The sequence below is a fragment of the Jaculus jaculus genome, chromosome 7 (genome assembly GCF_020740685.1).
Source record: "Jaculus jaculus isolate mJacJac1 chromosome 7, mJacJac1.mat.Y.cur, whole genome shotgun sequence".
NCBI lineage: Eukaryota > Metazoa > Chordata > Mammalia > Rodentia > Dipodidae > Jaculus > Jaculus jaculus.
Genome location: NC_059108.1, coordinates 129,623,163 through 129,642,279, shown reverse-complemented (window position 1 = coordinate 129,642,279; position 19,117 = coordinate 129,623,163). Strand labels below are relative to the sequence as shown.

The 19,117-nt window shown below is 41.6% G+C and overlaps 2 pseudogenes; one reads left to right on the top strand and one right to left on the bottom strand.

The window, feature by feature from the left end:
- Positions 1 to 4,460: 4,460 nt before the first annotated feature.
- On the bottom strand, positions 4,461 to 4,828 carry LOC105944476 (annotated as a pseudogene).
- Positions 4,829 to 16,766: 11,938 nt separating this feature from the next.
- LOC123462407 lies at positions 16,767 to 16,979 on the top strand (annotated as a pseudogene).
- Positions 16,980 to 19,117: the final 2,138 nt, after the last annotated feature.

The window sequence follows — 19,117 nt, the reverse complement described above, 5'->3', positions numbered from 1 at the left end:
TCCTTATTTTAACTTACTTATTTCTTTTTATTGAACTTCTTGTAGATAACACCTAATTGGATATTGCCTTCTTATCCAGTCTGACAGTCTCTGACTTAGAATTAAAGTGTTTTCACTTAGTGTAGCTACTGACATGGTTGAATCTAAGTCTACCATCTGTGGCTGTGTTTTCTACTTGGTCACTTGTTACTAGTTATTTTCACCTTTTTAGCTTTCTTTTGGATTGTGTATTTTTAGAGTCTCTGTCCTTTCTACTTGTAGTTACTGGTTTTATTTTTTACTGGAATATGGAGTTAACAATTTGCATCTTTTACTTGTCACAGCCTGGTATCAAATTATAATATACCTTTCAATATCTAACTCAATTTTATGATAGTATCATTCCCTTTCCTTTAGATCCTTTATGTAATTGTTACCATGTATTTTATTAATGTGTGCATGATCAACCTCATAAACATTGTTACTTTTCCTTTCCCCCTTTTTATTTGCTTTTGACAATTTCATATGTGAGTTTTCAACATTGACATGCCACAATTGATACAAAACTCCTTTTTTGTTTTGTTTTGGGACTGCTGGGGCTTGAATTCAGGGCCTTTTATATGGCAGGCAAGTAAGTATTCTGCCACTGAGCTACATTCCCACCCCCACTTTTCTTTAAATTAAATTATTTACTAAATAATATTTTTTTAAGGGTTGGAGAGATGGTTTAGCAGTTAAGGCACCTGTCTGTGAAGCCTAAGGACCCATGTTCAGCTCTCCAGATCCCACATAAACCAGATACACAAAGGTGAGGCAAATGCAAAGTTGCACATGCCCACTAGGTGGTGCAAGCATCTGCAGTTTGATTGCAGTGGTTTAGGCCCTGGCACACCAAATCTCTTCCTCCCCGCTCTTTGTCTGTCTCTCTCTCTCTCTTGCTCTCTCTAAAATAAAATTAAAAAATAATAGTTTTTTTTTAACACATTTTGAGATAGTCTCTTGCTCTTGCCACACAGACATGAAATTCACTCTGTAGTCTCAGGGTGGCCTCAAGCTCACAGCAATTCTCCTACCTTGGTTTCTCCCAAGTGCTGGGAATAAAGGCATGCACTAGCATGCCTGACTTAAATAAGTTTTAAAGTTACCAAATATATTGTACATTTATTTACCACTGCTAGTATTATTCTCTCCTGTATGTGGACCCAGGCTTTATCTTGGTATCATTTCCTCTGACTCTATAGTGGAGATCTCTTAGCTTAAAGTCATTTTGTTTTCATTTTTGCAGACATATCTATTATCATAGTGAAAAATCAAGGGTGGGTGACTTGATAGAGAAAAGAGAATTATTTAGCTCAAAATTTTGGATGATGAATATCCAACATCAGGTGGCTTTGTGAACTTCATCTGTGATGAGAACTTAATGGAGGGAGGCATCATGGAGAGAAGGATAGTGATAAAGAGAATTGTGTTGTCAGATGTGAAGCCAGAAAGTGATTAGAAATCAAACTCATCTTTATTTAAAAAAAGTTTTTAATATTTTTGAGACATGGGCCCATGCAGTCCAGGTTCGTCTTAAACTAGCTATGTAGTCAAAGATGACCTTGAACTCCTGATCATCTTGCCTTCCACTCCCAAGTGCTAGGACTACAGGCGTGATCAGTTTATGAAGAACTGGGGATGGAACCTAGGGCTTTGTGCATGCTCGGCAACTACTCTACCAACCGAGGCACATGCCCAGCTCCGTACTCACTTTCATGGCAACTGCTTTTTTTTTTTTTTTTTTGCTAACTCAGGGTGCCAGGAAAGCAAGCTTAATCCTTTCTGAGGAAATGTGACTCTGGGGCTTTCCACTAGACCTGTTAGAGGTCCAAACTATCTCTCAACACTGCCACACTACCAACCAGTATGTGAACTTCTGGGAAACAATCAACCCATGTCCAAGAATATGGATAAAATAACAGCACTACGCAATGCATTCATTGTATTTTTGCTTACATTGTTTCAGACAAGAAGTCTGTGGATATTCTTTTTTTTTTTCCAATTTTTTTTATTAACAACTTCCATGATTATAAAAAATATCCCATGGTAATGCCCACCCTCCCTCCACTTTTACCTTTGAAACTGCATTCTCCTTCATATCCCTTTCCATCTCAATCAGTCTCTCTTTTATTTTGATGTCATGATCTTTTCCTCCTATTATGATAGTCTTGTGTAGGTAATACCAGGCACTGCAAGGTCATGGATATCCAGGGCATTTTGTGTCTGAAGGAGCACATTATAAGGTATCCTACCCTTCCTTTGGCTCTTACATTCTTTCCACCTCCTCTTCTGCAATAGACCCTGATCTTTGGAAGGTGTGATAGAGACATTGCAGTACTGAGCACTCCGGTCAGTTCTTTCCAGCACTATGATGCCTTCTGAGTCATCCCAAGGTCACTGCCATATGAAAAGAGAAGATTCTCTACCAAAAGTGAGAGTAGCATTAATATAAGGTGTGAACATTAAGAGAAGTGCTTACTGGGCAGCTTGATAAGCATAGTATATATATTTAGCCAGACAGCAGCAGACATTACACCCCTAGGGCTCATGACTACCCCTGCTTTAAGTTTTCAGTATCAGGGATGTATTCCCTCCCAAGGAGCAGACCTCCAGTCCAATCAGAGGGCAGTTGGTTTCCACCATGACAGACGTGCCACTATTGCACCCATTGGCTCATTTGGCCTGGCTGGCCAAATATAAGGCTTACAGTGTCCACTGCTGAGTATCTTCACTGGTGATTTCTCTTTCTCCCATTGGACTGCACGCAGAATAGCTTTCAGTCAGCTGGTCTACATGGAGGAGATTATCAGCTCAGTTCCAGCAGGATTTCTCAGTGGCCTTGTAGCCCAAGTATGTGGAGTCTTCAACAATAGGGTCTTACCATCTATTCCTGGTGGGAAACCAAGGGACTTGGCAATGGCCTATAATGGTTTTAAGGCATCAGGGACCTCCCTGGCCAACAACTCACTGGAAGGTATTCTGTGGATATTCTTGTTTCCTGTGTAAAACATTTTCCTGTTTTTAGATATTTTAATTTCTTTCTTTCTTTCTTTTTTTCTTTCTTTCTTTCTTTCTTTTTTTTTTTTTTAGACAAGCCCAACAGACTGGCTATTTTTATGAGATAGAGAAAGAGAGGAAATTGGTGCTCCAAGCCTCCAGCCACTGTACTCAAACTCCAGACATGTGTGCTACCTTGTGCACTTGTGAGACCTTGCACATGCATCACCTTGTGCATCTGGCTAATATGTGATCTGGGGATTTGAACATGGATCCTTAGGCTTCACCTCAGGCAAGCACCTTAGCCACTAAGCCATTCTTCCAGCTCAATTTCTTTCTTTCTTTCTTTTTTAAATCACTGCTTTTCTTCAATTATATTGTATGGTGATTTTTTTTTTTTAAATTCTGCTTGATGTTCTTTGGGTGTTTTGGGTCTGTATGTTTATAGTTTTCATTAAATTAGGCTATTAGGCTATTATCACTTCAAAGAGATCTTGCTTTCCCTTTTCTGGGTCTTCTATTTTTCAGAAATTAGGCACCTTAATATTGTCCCACAGGTGCTTACGCTCTGCTATTTCTCTGTTCTCAGACTCCTCAGTGTGCTTTAGTTTTTTCCCCCACACCTTTTTTTTTTTAAGTTCACTGACCTTTTCTTCAGTAGTGTCCAATTTCTTATTATAGTTTTCTAGGAAGTTTTTCATTTCATTTGGTTCCATGGTGTGGTGGTTTGGATGAAATGTCCCTTAATAGGCTCATGTGTTTTGAATATTTGGTCTCCAGCTAGTGGCAATTTGGGAAGGCTGTAGAGTCTTGGGGAAGTGGAGACTTGCTGGAGAAGTTGTAGCTAGGTTTGGGCTTTGAGACATACAGCCTAGCCCTAAGCCCATTACTCAGGCTGCTTCTTTTCTGTGATTATGGAGTTGTGATGCCCAGCTCTCTGTCTGCTCCTGCCATGTTTCTTCTGCCATGATGATACTTCCTCTTAAGACTATAAGCCAGAAATAAAACTTTTCCTTCTGTAAACTGCTCTGGTCAGGTGTTTATTTTAGCAACAAGGAAGTAACTGCTACACATGGAAATTCCATTTGTTTCTGACCAAACTCAACTAGATTCTCCCTCCCTCTCCCTCTGTTCTTATTTCTTATTTTTTTTTGGGGGGGGGCGGTTTGAGGTATGGTCTCACTGTGGTCCAGGCTGGCCTGGAATTAGCTATGTAGTCTCAGGGTGGCCTTGAACTCTTGGCAATCCTCCTACCTCTGCCTCCCAAGTGCTGGGATTAAAGACATGCACCACCACACCCGGCTGTTCTTATTTCTTTTCAGTCCTCTCTCTCTCTCTCTCTCTTTCTTCCTACCTCCTGTCTTTCTTTCTTTTTGTTTTTACAGTTTATTAGTCTTCTTCTTATAACCTTGTAGATCGTTGTAGATCAAGTCACTGCAGAGTCTCTACTTCTTTTTGCCAGCACCAACATTGGCCTTTGTGGTCCCCCTTGACTTTCATCATTCTATTCCTGTGTTTCTTTGGCAGTTTTTCTTGAGGTCTTGTTCTTCTCATATAGGCTCTGCTTGCAAGTCTGTGTTCAGGCTCATTTTCCTTTGCATAATCCAAGGAATCATAAATCATGCCAAACCCAGCTGTCTCACCACCACCCAAATGGGTTCTGAATTCAAATACAAACATGATATCTGGTGTGGTCAAACACATTTTGGCTAGTTTTCCCCTTAATTTCTGCCTTAGTTACAGTTGCTTTCCCAGGGTGAAGGACATTGCTGACCATTGGTTTCTTCTGAAGTCGTTGGCTGGTCATGAATGTCCTGGTGCAGATGCCATCCACGTTGGCAGCAGATTCCCCAAGCAGCCGAAGAGGAGACTGGCCAGATTCCTAGTCATCCTCCCCCACATCTGCCTCTTGATTTATGCTGAGGTTATATTCCTGAGGAGTGCCAGTTAATTCAAAAACATGTAGAGCAAAATGAATTTTATCACAAGAAATGAAGAGAAAGCCAAGCAAAAGAAATGCTCTAGTAGCTCGCAAAAGATTCCAGTCATGTAAATGGTTTTGCTGTATTGCATTAATATGAGCAGTAAATAAACAGTTTATGGGGAAAATAGAATATATTAAAATTTATTCATGAATTACAAGTTTAAAAAAAACAGCTACTGGCTGATGGAGTGCTGGCCAGCATGGTCTGCAGGCACTAGTGTGCGACACTGTAAGAATTCTAATGTACGTAGTCTCTCATCAGATTCGTGGTGTTCCCAACCAAACACCTCGGTTATTCTTTGGGGGTCCTACTTGAACTTGTTCCTAGCATTTCATCAAGGTGTGCTGTATGCCTGGAGCCTGTGATAATAATCAAGAGTAAACGCCGAGTGCTCTGTACTTGCTTTGTCTGAAACACGGGCATGGACTTGTCCACTCTTCACCTTCATCCAAGAGGAAAGATCCTGGCATTATTTCTTCTTTACATGTAAGGAATTAGAAACTCGGGGACTTGGGAACTTCATATGATGGTTATTATCATCAGATGTCAGCTTGGCTGGCCCAGGTGTCAGATATTTTGGGATATTTCTGTGAGAGCGTTTTTGAGCCTTATTCTGGATGTTTCTGTAAAATTGCTTTTTTCTTTTAAATGAATTTGTTTATTAACAACTTCCATGATTATAAAACATACCCCATGGTGATACCCTCCTTCCCCCCACTTACCCTTTTGAAACTCCACTCTCCGTCATACCCTCTCCCCATCTCAATAAAGTTGCTTTTTAATATTATTTACATTTCCTGTAATCCCAGCTCTCAGTGCCACAAACACATGAGCATGTGGGGGCTATTTTTATTCAAACCAAAGCCACTACACTTACCAAAGGGCAGCCTCAGGAGATGATTTTAATCATTAAACAGATATGGTAATATTTTGTGGATACGAGTTAGCTCCTTTGCCCAGACATTCCTGTCATTGCCAAATAGGAGCATAAAACGGCTGTGATGACAGAGATGGAGGCAGTACATGGTCTATGCAGCTTGGGTTTACACTTACCAATGCTAATCTGGCTATGCCCTGTGCCAAGCACCCAATCTTCTCACAGCAATGACCGACATGAGTCTCCGGTATGCAATCAATGCCGCAGCTCGTCAGTGGGTTGCTCAGTAGCAGGTCGGTTACATGGACGTCTTCTACTTGGAAGGGCAGCGCTGTGTTCTTGTTAGAATAGACATTTGTTCTGGACACAGCATTGCCTTCCCTGCCTGCAGTGCTTCTAGCCACACAACCAGCATGAACTTACAGAACGCCTCATCCACAGTCATGGTATTTGCTATAGCGTTGATTCTGATTAAAATTTATTTTATAGCATAGCAGTAGGCCCGTGCTCATGGTCTTATGTTTCCTACCACCCTGAAGCAGCTGGCTTGATAAAACATCAGAATGACCTTTTGAAGATCCAGCTACAACACCAACTAGGTGTAGGTCTGGCCAAAGCTTTCTAGTAAGTTGTATAAGCTCTGAATTAAAATTCAATATATGATGCTGGTTCACCCACAACCAGATTCATGAGTCCAAGAATCAAGAGGAAATTACCTCTGACTCACTTGCATTTGTTTTTTTTTTTTTCTTGGTATCTGAACCCACAGTTTTATACTCTGTGGGCATAAAGGTATTTCCAAAGACAGGAATGCTTCTAACATGAGACACAATGATGATTTCACTGAGCTTGAAGTTCACAGATTCTTTGGGCTCCTCTGCCTCTAAATCAACAGGCAAAGCAGGGAGTTACAGTGATACTTGGATGGCTGAACCTGACCATCAAGGGGAAGTTGAACTTCTGCTCCACAGTGGGGGTAAGGGAGAATATACCTGGGTTACCCTAAAGACATCTCCTAGTATTGCCTTGCTGTTTGAAAGCCAGGGGAAAACTGTAAGAATCCAAAACATATAAGACTAAGAGTGGTCTATAACCTTCAGGAATGAAGACTTGGGTGACTCTGTCAGATAAAGAACCATAACCAGGGGCTAGAGAGATTGCTCAGTGGTTAAGGTGCTTCTTTACAAAGCCCGATTGTCCACGTTTGATTTCCCAGTACCCACATAAAGGCAGATGCACAATGTGATGCATGCATCTAGAGTTTTATTGGCAGCTGGAAGAGGCCTTGGCCAGCCCATTTTCTCTCTCACTGCCTCTCTCCCTGTTTGTCTTTCTGTGTTTACAAATAAATAAATATTAAAAAGAATCATAACCAGTTGAGGTATTTGCCGAGCAAAAATGGAATATAGGATACAAGAGGGTCATTATCGATATCAGTTATGACCATGTGTGATGGTTTATCTCTGGCTGTCAATTTGACAGCATTTTTAGTCACCATGGAAACAAATCTCTGGTCATATCTGTGAGGGGTTTTACATTAGATTAGTTGAGGTGGGAGGGCCCAACTCACCCTAACTGTAGACAGTACTACCCCATGGGCTGGGCTCCTGGGCTCCTGGGCTGTAGAAAAAAGTGGAAGTTAGCTGAACATGCAGCATTCACTGCTCTCCCTGGACTTCCTCCCTCCTTCCTGCTCCTGCCACACTTTCCCCATCAGCATGGACTTCTCCTTCAAACTATAAGCCAAAAAAAGCCCATACCCTTCTTAACTACCTCTGATTGTGAATGTTGACCCAGCCACAGGGAGTCACTGATAGTCCATGAAAGCAGTTACAAAAAATAAAGATGATAGTTTTCATAAGTGTTTCTTTTTTTAAATTAAAAAAAATATATTTTATTTATTTGAGAGAGAGAGAGAATGAATAAGCGCACCAAGACCTCCATCCACTGCAAATGAATTCCAGACACATGTACCAACTTGTGCATCTGGCTTACGTGGGTTCTGGGGAATTGAACCTGGGTCCTTTGGCTTTCCAGGCAAGCACCTCAACCACTAAGCCATCTCTCCAGCCCTATTTCTTTCTTATTATGAATGTGTGTCCCTCTCTTATCCCCTTATCGTGTAATGTAAGAGGTGTTAACTTTATATAATAATACCTAAGTATTGTTACCTTTACATCATAACATTTATGTTACTGGAAAAAAAAGAGAAGAATAAAGATAATTCAAGGGCTTTGCCTCATTTCTTGGGGGCAAATGTATGTTTTCAGTTGTACATAGAATGGTGGCATCATGTTGGGTGGAATTATGGCCTCATTATTGTCTTACATGGAGATTAACTATGGTTACAGGAGATGTGTATGGATGCTAGGGTGATAAACAGTGGACTTATGATGGTTAGTTTCATGTGCCCAACTTGGCTGGGCACACTGCCCAGATATCTGTCCAGTTATTCTAGATGCTTCTATCTTTCTGTGAAGATGTTTTGGAATGAGATTAACCTTTAAATCAGTAGATTCTGAGCAAAGCAGACAAGACTCCATAAGGTAGGTAAGCCTCATCTAATAAACTGAGGGCCAAATCGAATAAAAAGATCTCCCCTGAGCAAGAGAAAATCCTGTCGACACACTGCCTTCCGACCATGTCTACAGCCCTGGCTCTTCCTCACTCACCAGAGAACTGACTGCCCATAAACTCAATATATACAACTCTTTCCTGCGTCCTTAGTCTACCAGCCTGTCAACTCCCCCTCCATCAAAATTTTGCACTTGCTAAGCCCTCAAGATATTGTGAGCTAGTTGCTTGAAATAACTTTCTCCCGTAATAGACAGATGATAGGTACATAGATATAGAGCCTATATATTGTTAATATTTATATTTTTTCTAAAAATAGTTTTATTTATTTATCTGGGAGAGAGAGATAGACAAAGAGAGAGTATGAATATACCAGGTCCTCCTACCACTATAAACAAACTCCAGATGCATATGGCACCTTGTGCATCTGGTTTTATGTAGGTGCTCAGCAACTGAACCTCAGCCACCAGATTTTGCAAGCCAGTGCCTTAAACTGCTGAGCCATCTCCCTAGCCCAATAATATATATTTAATATATAATGTTTATAAGCTTTATAGTTCCTTAACTTACGTATGATTACATTTTTTACATGTAAATACATTTATCATTCCTGATGCACTAAGATTACACAGCCACTAAGTGGTAGAAGTGGCTTTAAAATCTTGGAGTCTAGTGTAAGAATTCATACTCTTGTTATGTACCATCCTGTTAGACTTTATCAGTGTGGTAGTATAATGTTAGGGGCCAATACTGGTAGCTGTTTGTCCATCTCTTCATCTTAACTGACCATATTAGTTCAGGTAAATAATATGAAGAAGTCTAAGGAGTTAGCTGCTACAGTAAAAAAAAAAAAAAAAAAAATATATATATATATATATATATATATATATATATCAAAGGTCAAAGACTGACCCCATGGGATGCTACTTCTCACATATGGAGATGTGACTGGGTGATTCTGTTTACCTGACGAGTTCCTCCACAAACTCAGGGACCTAGGCCTATGGAGTAACTGCCGCCTCCAACACATAGCTTCTAAGGTTATGTTGGGGCTTGACTCTATCTAGCATTAGCCAAAGGGCACAGGAGAATGTTAGATTATACACAGGAAGCTTTTCTACTCACGGGGACAGAGGAACTTAGTTTTCTGAGAAGAGGCAAGCAGCTTAAGTTGCATTATTCTGAAATTGCTTTGTGTGTTTATGTAAGTATATGGGGAATGTTTAAATGTTTTCTTTCATTTTATTTCACATTACTTAAATTAACAAAGTCTGAATTGACAGGGAGGTATATTAATCAATCAAACTAACTGACAGGGCTGCATTGTATAGCTATTAAGAGAAGAGCTTGGAAAGTTGGGCTCACATTGTAGAGGGCCTAGAATGTGAGAAGAGAGCATGGGCCTTGATCTACAGTTGCAGGCTTTCTCTATTTTTCTCTGAACTAACAGCTGGGAATCCTGGGGGCCTGTCTTAAAGTCCATCTGCCACACTGTGAAATTAAGCAACATGTTTCAGGGTCACACAGCTTATGAACACCACAGTTAGGACCTCACTGCAGCAGTCCAAGTCCAGGTTTCCTTTCCTCAATTACTACATTCTGGGGCAACTCCATGTGAAGGAATATTTGTAAATGGTTACAGTACTTCTTTAAAATAAGAACATTCTCCTCTGAGTTTTCAGTAAGACACCAGCCATACCCCTCTTCTGGACTCACGGAAGCTAGCTTCTGAGTGCCAGGCATAAGATCAGACCCTTGCTCCGCGTGACTCCATGCGGGTGATGCCATTCCCTGAGGACACCTGCTCTGTGATTACACCTTCAAGCCACAATAATGTCCTGGACATGCTTGTGTGAGCAGACATAGAGATGCAGTCACAGACTAGCCATTAGGACCCCTCAAGGCAAGGGGCACGTAGCTAGAACAACCGGGAGAGAACCTGAGAGGTACGATTTCAGTCTTGGAAGGGACCCCATAGCAGCTGGTTTTCTCCAATATAACAGGTTGAAAAAAAAAAAAAAAAAACCTCTATCAAAAATAAAGAAAAACCTAACCAAGTGCAGCTGCCATTCCCCAATAATTAGATTTGGAGGATTATCACTGAGATGAATGGAAGATATCAGATGGTCACTGCTAGAAATATTTGCCATCCCCATCTAACCATAGTACTAGACACAAGAGTTCTTAGCAGACCACATATGTTTGTTTTTAATTAAAATGTGGTGAATGAACTGTTAGCTACTTGGAAATAATGAAGAAAAGCAACAAGACAAATCAGCTAATTGACAGCTCCAAACATTCTATTCTAGACCCTTCACTTGTGTTAATGGGGGTTTCTAATATGTTCTAGTTGAAATGATAATTACACAAACACAGTTACATAACTGTGTAAGAGGTAGATAAAAATGTATTATAAATAACAAGAGCAGCAAAACCCACAAATGGGTCAAAGGATTACAGATTCATTCTCTTAGTACTTACTTATTCCTATGAGTATTTATGGAGTGCTTAGAGCTTATTAAGATGAGATGGCCCAAGTGTTCTCAGATACACATTGTTCTGTAAGATTGCATGTTTTGTGTGGGGATGTGTGTGTGTGTGTGTGTGTGTGTGTGTGTGTGTGTGTGTGTGGTGGGGGCTACTATGTCAAGTACATCTCCAACCATGGGGTGATATGAAACAGCAAACAACCCCTTAAAGAGAGAGACCATAATTTTAAGCCATTTCACAAGCTAGTTTATGTGAAGACAGAAACACTGGCCAAGATCTTGACAAATTATATTTTATTCAGTGCACAATGAAGCTAGCCCAGCTGCCTGAAGGAAGATGTGCCCTAGGATTCTGTACACAGCACAAGGTCAAGGGGCAGCCATGTTCCAAGTGGACTGTAAACACAGGGCTTATTGGAAGCCTTTCCAAAGATCATGGCAGAATTTCAACCACGAGATAACCAGAATTCTGGCCAAAATTGAGAGCAGGAGCAACTGTCAAATGTATTTGGATATTTTGTGGAGATTAATCCCTTAGCTGAGGAGAATGGAGGAGAATAATTCAGAGTCACCGAACACCATTGCCCTTAACTGGAGGTCCACAATATCAATGGGGTAAATTAACTCCAGGGCTTTTGGAGTTTATTTACAACTAAAGTGCAAAGCTTCAATCTCATCCATATTCAATCAGAGAAAATTGTGGCTCATCCAAGACTAGACAGCAGCCAAATTTGGGACAAGGCAAAGGGTGACATCATCTGAAAGGGCTGGAAATGAAGTGTAAATTTGAATATCATCTGTATATAAGTGATAATTAAAGCCGTGAGACTCGAGACGTGCCAAGACAAAGTCAATAAACATGAAGAACAATGGTGTTCCAAGCCACGTGGTCATTCTGGAAGAGAATTTTTTTTTTTAAGTTGGTAGGACAATATTTTCTTTCCTCCTGAATGATTTCAAATATAGACACAAATCATTCGCAAGAAGCCTAGAACACTCTGAAAACACTCTCTGAATTGCCTGAACGTCCACGAATCACAGGGATTTTCTATGAGACTTGTATTGCAAGACATTCCATTTAGTTTGGAGATCTCTTCGCTGAAAATAGATTGCTTTAGTAAATAATGTCCAAGAGAACCATCATTTCACCTGACAACTGTCCCTGTCCTTTTCAGACCTTGCGTTAAGTTTGGGCAGGAAACAAGCCGCTCTCACTTGGGTGCTGGATGGCTCCATTCATGCAAAAATAAAGAAACAAGAGTCTGTTCCAAGCTGGGTGAATGCATTTGCACTGGGCTAATGGCAGGTAAGTGCCACTCTAGATGAAGGCAGGGGTGACTATCCTAGGAGGAATTCTTTGTGATGAAAGGGCCATTTGCCCTACCCTCACCTCTAGAAATCTGTGACTTGGAATTCTTTTTATTTTTATTTTTTGGTTTTTCGAGGTGGGGTCTCACTCTGGTCCATGATGACCTGGAATTAACTCTGTCATCTCAGGGTGGCCTTGAACTCATGGTGATCCTCCTACCTCTGCCTCCCAAGTGCTGGGATTAAAGGTGTGCACCACCACGCCCGGCTTCTTTTTATTTTTTTCACTGTGAGCTACCTTTCTAGTTCATGGGGAATTCCTAAAAACACCAAGTTGTTCTGTAGCTTGGGCTGAGCAGGAAGTGATTTTAACCAAAAATGATGAGTGTTATATGGAAGTCCTAACCCCTAGTGCCTTAGTGTGTGGCTGGTTTCAGAAATACCACTTTTAAGAAGGTAATTAAGTGAACATGGAGTCCCTGGGATAGGCCCTAAACCAATATGGATGGCATTCAGGAGAGACAGATGATTCCACAAAGGAGTACAAAAAAACACAAGGAGAAAGGAGCTACCTACAAACCAAGGAGAGAGACTGCCAAAGAAATCAGTCCTGTTGGGAGCTGGATTGATGGCTCATTGGTTAAAGGTACTTGCTTTCAAAGCCTACTGACCTGGGTTCAAATTTGTAGTACCCATATAAAGGCAGATGTGAAAAGTGGTACACTCATGTAAAGTTTGTTCACAGTGGCAAGAGGCCCTGGCAACCCATATATTTTCTCTCTTTCTTTCCCCTCACAAATAAATATATAAATAAAAATATTTAAAAAAATAAATTAGTCATATTCACAGCTGGAATTTAGACTTTTAGCTTCTGGAATTATAAGGAAATATATTTCTGTTATTTAAGCGAGCCAATGTGTAGTGCTTTGTTCTGGAAGCCTAAGCAAACTAATTCAAGGGCCAGAAGACATGGCTTGCTTACTTTCCATAGATGCTTTTCTCATTCTAGAAACCAACCTATTTAATAGATTTCTCCATCACGCCATTTTTGACCACATAGCTACGTACACATATACATATTCTCAACTTTTCTGGGCTTTGGTCTCACTTGTAACTTGAAATTGAAAACACTTGATTCAAACCAGTGCTGCACTACAAGTAGATTTCAAGATAAACTACCACAAACTTCTCTCCTTCCCTTCCCTGCACAATTAATCGTAAAAGACTATGGCTTCCCAAGTATTTTTTTTCCCTTCAGTATCCTATTCTGCTTTAAAGTTAGCCTGGTTTAGTCATTTATTATGTAACTTTGGACAAGTAGCTTAGACTCATGGCTCCTCGTAACCTGCCTCCCGAAGCTGTGAAAATTAAAACTCAGGGAACAGCTGTCTGGAGACGTTGGCAGAGGGCCTGGCACATGGCGGGATTTCAAAGACAAGTTGCTTTCACCCCTCCAAAGTGTGAACCTGCCATTTGCTTGCAGAGAAATGTTTATTGCTTTGGATATTGTCCTCCTTTAAGTATTTATGCTCTTTCTCATTCTAAAAGGATTCTAGGCAGCTCATAAAAATATTACCAGAATAAATTAATCCTGGTCATGAAGAAATAGTGGTAAATAACAGAAGCAACCGTGGACCACTTTCCTATAACACATTCAAAAGATGGTTCACATAGCTGATCCTGAAGACATTCTATAAGTATGAATCCACAATTCAGCCAGAAAGAATGATTTTTTTTCCCTAGGGAGGGGTGGTCCAAAATGAAATGAAGTCCTACTGTGTTTATATATCTTCTCTACGGTTGAACTTCACCCAAAAGAAAATTTAATGTATGGATAAGTCGACCACCATCCTTTTAGCTTACTTAACTTTTCTAAAACTTGAGCTATTCAGAAAATACAGAGCCTGTTATAACCAAACTCTCATACCTACTGCTAAGAAACTGTTCACAGAAGAAACTTCTCTTTCAATCCAGCTTGGGCATCTGATACAGAGACCCACTGTTAGGCATGGATCTCACTCATTCCTTGCAGGAGCAGTGACATGGGTTAAATTGTGCCCCCCCCTCCACATTTGTATGGTGAAGTCTTAGCCCACACCAAGATGGGCCCCAAAGCCAATGTACCTGGCATACTTATAAGAGGGACAGGTTAGGGCACAGACATGCACAGAGAACGACACTGGGAGAAGGTGTCATCTAAAAGCCGAGCAGGGAGGCCTCTGATCCTTGACCTCAATTGACTTGTTCTTTAAGCCACTTTGTCTGTGGGTGCAGATGTAGTACCAGTGTGGGCGGTAAACTACGCCCCAGAATTCAAACACCACAGCATCTTTCTCACCACGGTGTCCACTCAGTACCCTAAGCACAAGTGCATGTCCTTCCTTGCACGTGGCTTCCTGTGCACCTACGTGGGAGGGTCCTTGGAGTGTTCACTTACACGTGAAATTACTGCGTGACAAGGATGCACGCTTGTACAAGATGCTGCCCAGTTGCTTTGTAAAGGGTCGACATCGATCCACACTCCCCGCAGCAGGGAAGAGAAGTGCCCTTGCCGTCACTGGCTTGCCCACACTTGACATCCCAGAGCTTAGAAATTTCCTCCAATATGATTGGCAAAATAAAAAGCATTTAATTATATTCCAGTTATGTATGAAGCTGAATTGTTTCTTCATACAGATATTGCCTTTTGTTAATTTATCTTCTGTGAATTCTTAGTTGATATCCTCTGCCAGTTTTTCCTTTGGGTTGTATAGCTTTTTCTACTGGATTTGTGGGAATTTTATACGTTCCTGATAATAATCCTGCCTGCCTGATCTTTTACAAATACCTATCCCAAGGCTGTAGCTTATCAGAAAGACTGCTAGTAGTAGCTTGCAGTTTATTTTGGTTGTCTTAAAGAAAACCATTTCTCTCCAAAATTCATAAAGGTGTTTTCTTATCATTTCTTATAATAGTTTTAGAATATTTTTGTTTAGTACACCCTTAATGCATCTCTGTGATGAAAATAGAGATTTTCTTTCCTTTCTATTCACTGAAATATCAAATACTCACTTGAGTCATTAAAAAGAAAATCAGTGAGATATCGATCCATAGAACATCTCACTTAGTGTTCCTGATGTGAATTACCACAATGTATTAGGAGAAAACTGTAGCCCTAGATAAGTATGCAAACTGACTCCAATGGGTACTCAGAGATGAGTCAAGCAAAGACTAAGAGAGCAGTGTCCACCAAGACCTGGTTTTGCTACCGGGAGGGTTAACATTAAGCCCTTCTTGCCAGTCACTGGATAGCAGGGCCAGTGTCTTCCAAGACCACTGTCAGCTTGTCACGATCAATTGTCAGTGGGCACCAACGATAGTCTTCCCATTGTTCCCATCAAAGGGACTGTGCTTTTTGTCCATCAAAGCAGTGGCCCCTGTGCAGGAATCTTGGAAATCACATGGGGAATCTGGCCACCGAGTGGGGATGGGGTGCTTGTGGGGAATTAAACTTCTCACTGAGTTCCCTTTTATTCACTTCTTAACATCTTTTGAGCATATGCTTAGATTTCTGATCCTAAGTAATATTTCTTAAAAAGCAAAAATGAACAAACAACCAGGTGTGATGGTGCACACCTTGAATCCCAGCACTCAGGAGGCAGTGAATTCTAGGTCAGCCTGGGCTAGAGTGAGATCCTACCTCAAAAAACAACAACAAAAAAAAAAAGAAAGAAAGAAAGAAAGAAAGAGAAAAAGAACAAACAGAAGAACCAAAGCCAAAACAAACAAAAACTATGTCACCAAAATCCCCATGGCATTCTGCTCAAAAAGGAGATAGATGTTGGGGAGAGGGCTCAGCAGTTAAAGGCACTTGCTTGTAAAGCCTGCAGGTCTATGTTCAGTTCCCCTGTACCCACATAAAGCCAGATGCACAAAGTGGCACATGCATCTGGAGCTCATTTGAATCAGCAAGAGGCTCGGGAGTGCCATTCTCTCTCTTTCTCTCTCTTCCCTCATAAATAAATACATTAAGACAAACAGGAAACAGACGAGAGTATTTGATGTGCGCATGTGTTTGTGTGTGTGCATGTGAATAGAGGCACAGTGAGTGTATGGAGGTCGCTGGACAACGTTGGGGTCACTCTTCAATTTCCCCCCAGTTTTGGGTTGTGGTTTCTCTCTGGGTCTCACTGCTGTGAGATTCGTCTGCTGTTGCTCCATGCTGCACGCACCATGAGCTTCAGGAACTTCTGTCTCTGCTGCCCATCTTCAACCAGCATTGTAGGGTTACAGAAGTCCACCAGAGCGTCTGGCTTTTAGGTGGGGTCTGGGAAGGATCTAATGGGGGGTATTCAGGCTTGAGAACTGAGCCATCTCCTCATCTCCACTGCAGGGCATCATGGGGGGTGGTGGTGGTGGTTATTCAAAGAGAAATTGTACTTCACCTTAATTGTTTGAATAATTTAGATGATTGGCTTTCAAATATTCCTTAGCACAAAATGTTTTGCTTAAACATGAAAAGCAGATGAAACAAAAGTATTCTCTGCTCAGTGCAAGTATCATAGCCAATGAGGTTTATCTGAGACGTGAGTATTGCTAATTGAAAACTTTAAAAATAAAATAAAGTGTTCTCATTTAGAATGGAACCCCAGGTGCCTCTGAGGGGCTATGAAATCCCCAGGGCCCTCAATGGAAACTCTCCCCTTAAAGTAAATGTATTTGAGAGTTAAAGTTTCAATAGTTTTTAAAAAATTTTGTTTATTTTTATTTATTTATTTGAAATGACAGACAGAGAGAGAAAGGCAACTAGAAAGAGAGAGAAAGAGAGAGAATGGGCACGCCAGAGCCTCCAGCCACTGCAAATGAAATCCAGACGTGTGCACCCCCTTGTGCATCTGGCTAACATGGATCCTGGGGAATTGAGCCTCAAACCAGGGTTCTTAGGCTTCACAGGCAAGCCATCTCTCTAGCCCTCAATATATATTTTTTGCACTTTCTTCGTGTAATGATGCTATACTCCACTCCAAAATTCACAGCTCTGTGGAGACACTCAGTTCTTTGGACACTTATTGAGCACTTGCCGTTTTCTAGGCCCTGAGATGGACACCACAGAGGAAGGAGTGACTCAGAGGAGGTAAGAGTTCTTAGTGAAAGTTTAAAGTGCGACTGGCAGACAGCTGACTTTCAGTGAGGGCACTGCAGGCCCAGAGGCCCGCGGGGAAAGTAGGAGAGAGGCAAGGGGGGTGGCGGGTGGGGCCGCATGGGGAGACGCACAGGCCTCTGCCGGCCGTAGCAGGTGCTGAAACTAGAGAGGCAAGGAGGGGTGGGTGATCACCGCCTGGGAGACATTTCCAAGTTTAGATCTGGGAGTCTGTGGGGAAGGGTGGAAGGGTTTTAAGCAATAGATTGTCCCTTAGGGCAAAGTGAATATTGAAATGGGACATGGTTAAGTCGGGAAGACGTGTGTATGTGTGTGCAGAGTACACGTGGCATGGTATGCTATGTGTGCACATGTGTGTGCATGTGTGTTGGCTAGAGAAGAACTTCAGGTGCTTTTCTGTATTTGGCCAGAGGGTTCCAGTGATTCTCCAGTCTCCCCATTCCCAACCAGGGTTAGAGGCATGCATGGCCATGTCCAGCTTTACACATAGTGTTCTTAGCCACTGCAATATCTCCCTACACAGAATTTTCTTTTTAACACCAATGCCTGTGCTATTCTTGTTTTTCCTTTTCTTTTGTTTTGTTTCGGTGGTGGTAGTCAGGATAGAACCCAAGCCCTCACCCTCTGCCGAGTTACACCCTATTTTGAGCAAGAAAGGATTGAAGTAGGTGTCTATGGAAGAAGTGTGATGTCTTTCACTTGGTCTGTTTTGCTGGACATAAAAGAAATAGAGTCCATCCAACTAGCACGTGCCTCTGCAGCCCCCATTCATTCTTTTGGGCAGGCATGCCTTGAAACAGAAAAAAAAAAAAAAAGTGTCCTCTACTGACAGGGAGGGTGATGACCCCAAACTTTCCCAGAACACAAGGTGACCATCGACCAGGCACTCTGAGGGCCTGCTGCCTGGCACTTCTGTGGAAACATGCCAGAGAAATGGACACCTGACTCAGTTTTCTCCCAGCATGCCCCTTCCATGATGCTGCTCTGTCTAGATACCTTGCTACTGATGCCATCACCACCAAAATGCCAGCAGCTTTGCTCTGCCAAGCGGCCCCTACCACAGTGTTCCGCCTCTCTCTTGCTTAAAAGTAATGGGGTCATTCTGCCATGGACTGAAACCTCTAAGACTGTGAGCCAAAATGAGTCTTTGTTCCCTTGAGTTGTCTAGAGGCATAAGAGCCGACAAACATAGCCTGTATCTCACAATTCCTACCCTTGGCTTCCATGTCTACAAAAGTGTCCCCAGAACAGCACACTGACCAGCACAAAGCAAGTGCAATTCAAGATACCTATAACAATTACTCATAATTACTGTTATAGTTATTTAGACAATTCTATTATATGCAGTTATGATAGCATCTTAAATACCCATAAATTGGCACAGATCCTGTGGTTGTCACAATACTGTCTGGGCCTTTGTGTGAGAGCAGTTACACAGAGTCACCTTTCAAGTTTTCCACTCTGGAATTCTGTGCGACTCCTGGCTTGTTTGTCTCCTTTGTAGACTGCAGGTGTAAAAGTTCTAACGGGCCTAATATCAGGGGAGCAGGGCTCATGGTAAGTGAAAAGTCTGCTTCCTGATGGTGAGCACTTCTCCACAGCAGACAGGTCCATGCCGTGATAACTGATCTCTACAGTCAACTTGATTGGCTCTAGAATCACCTAGCAGACAAACCTCTGGGCAAGTCTGTGAGGAAGTTTCTCGATTAAGTTCACTCAGGTGGGAAGA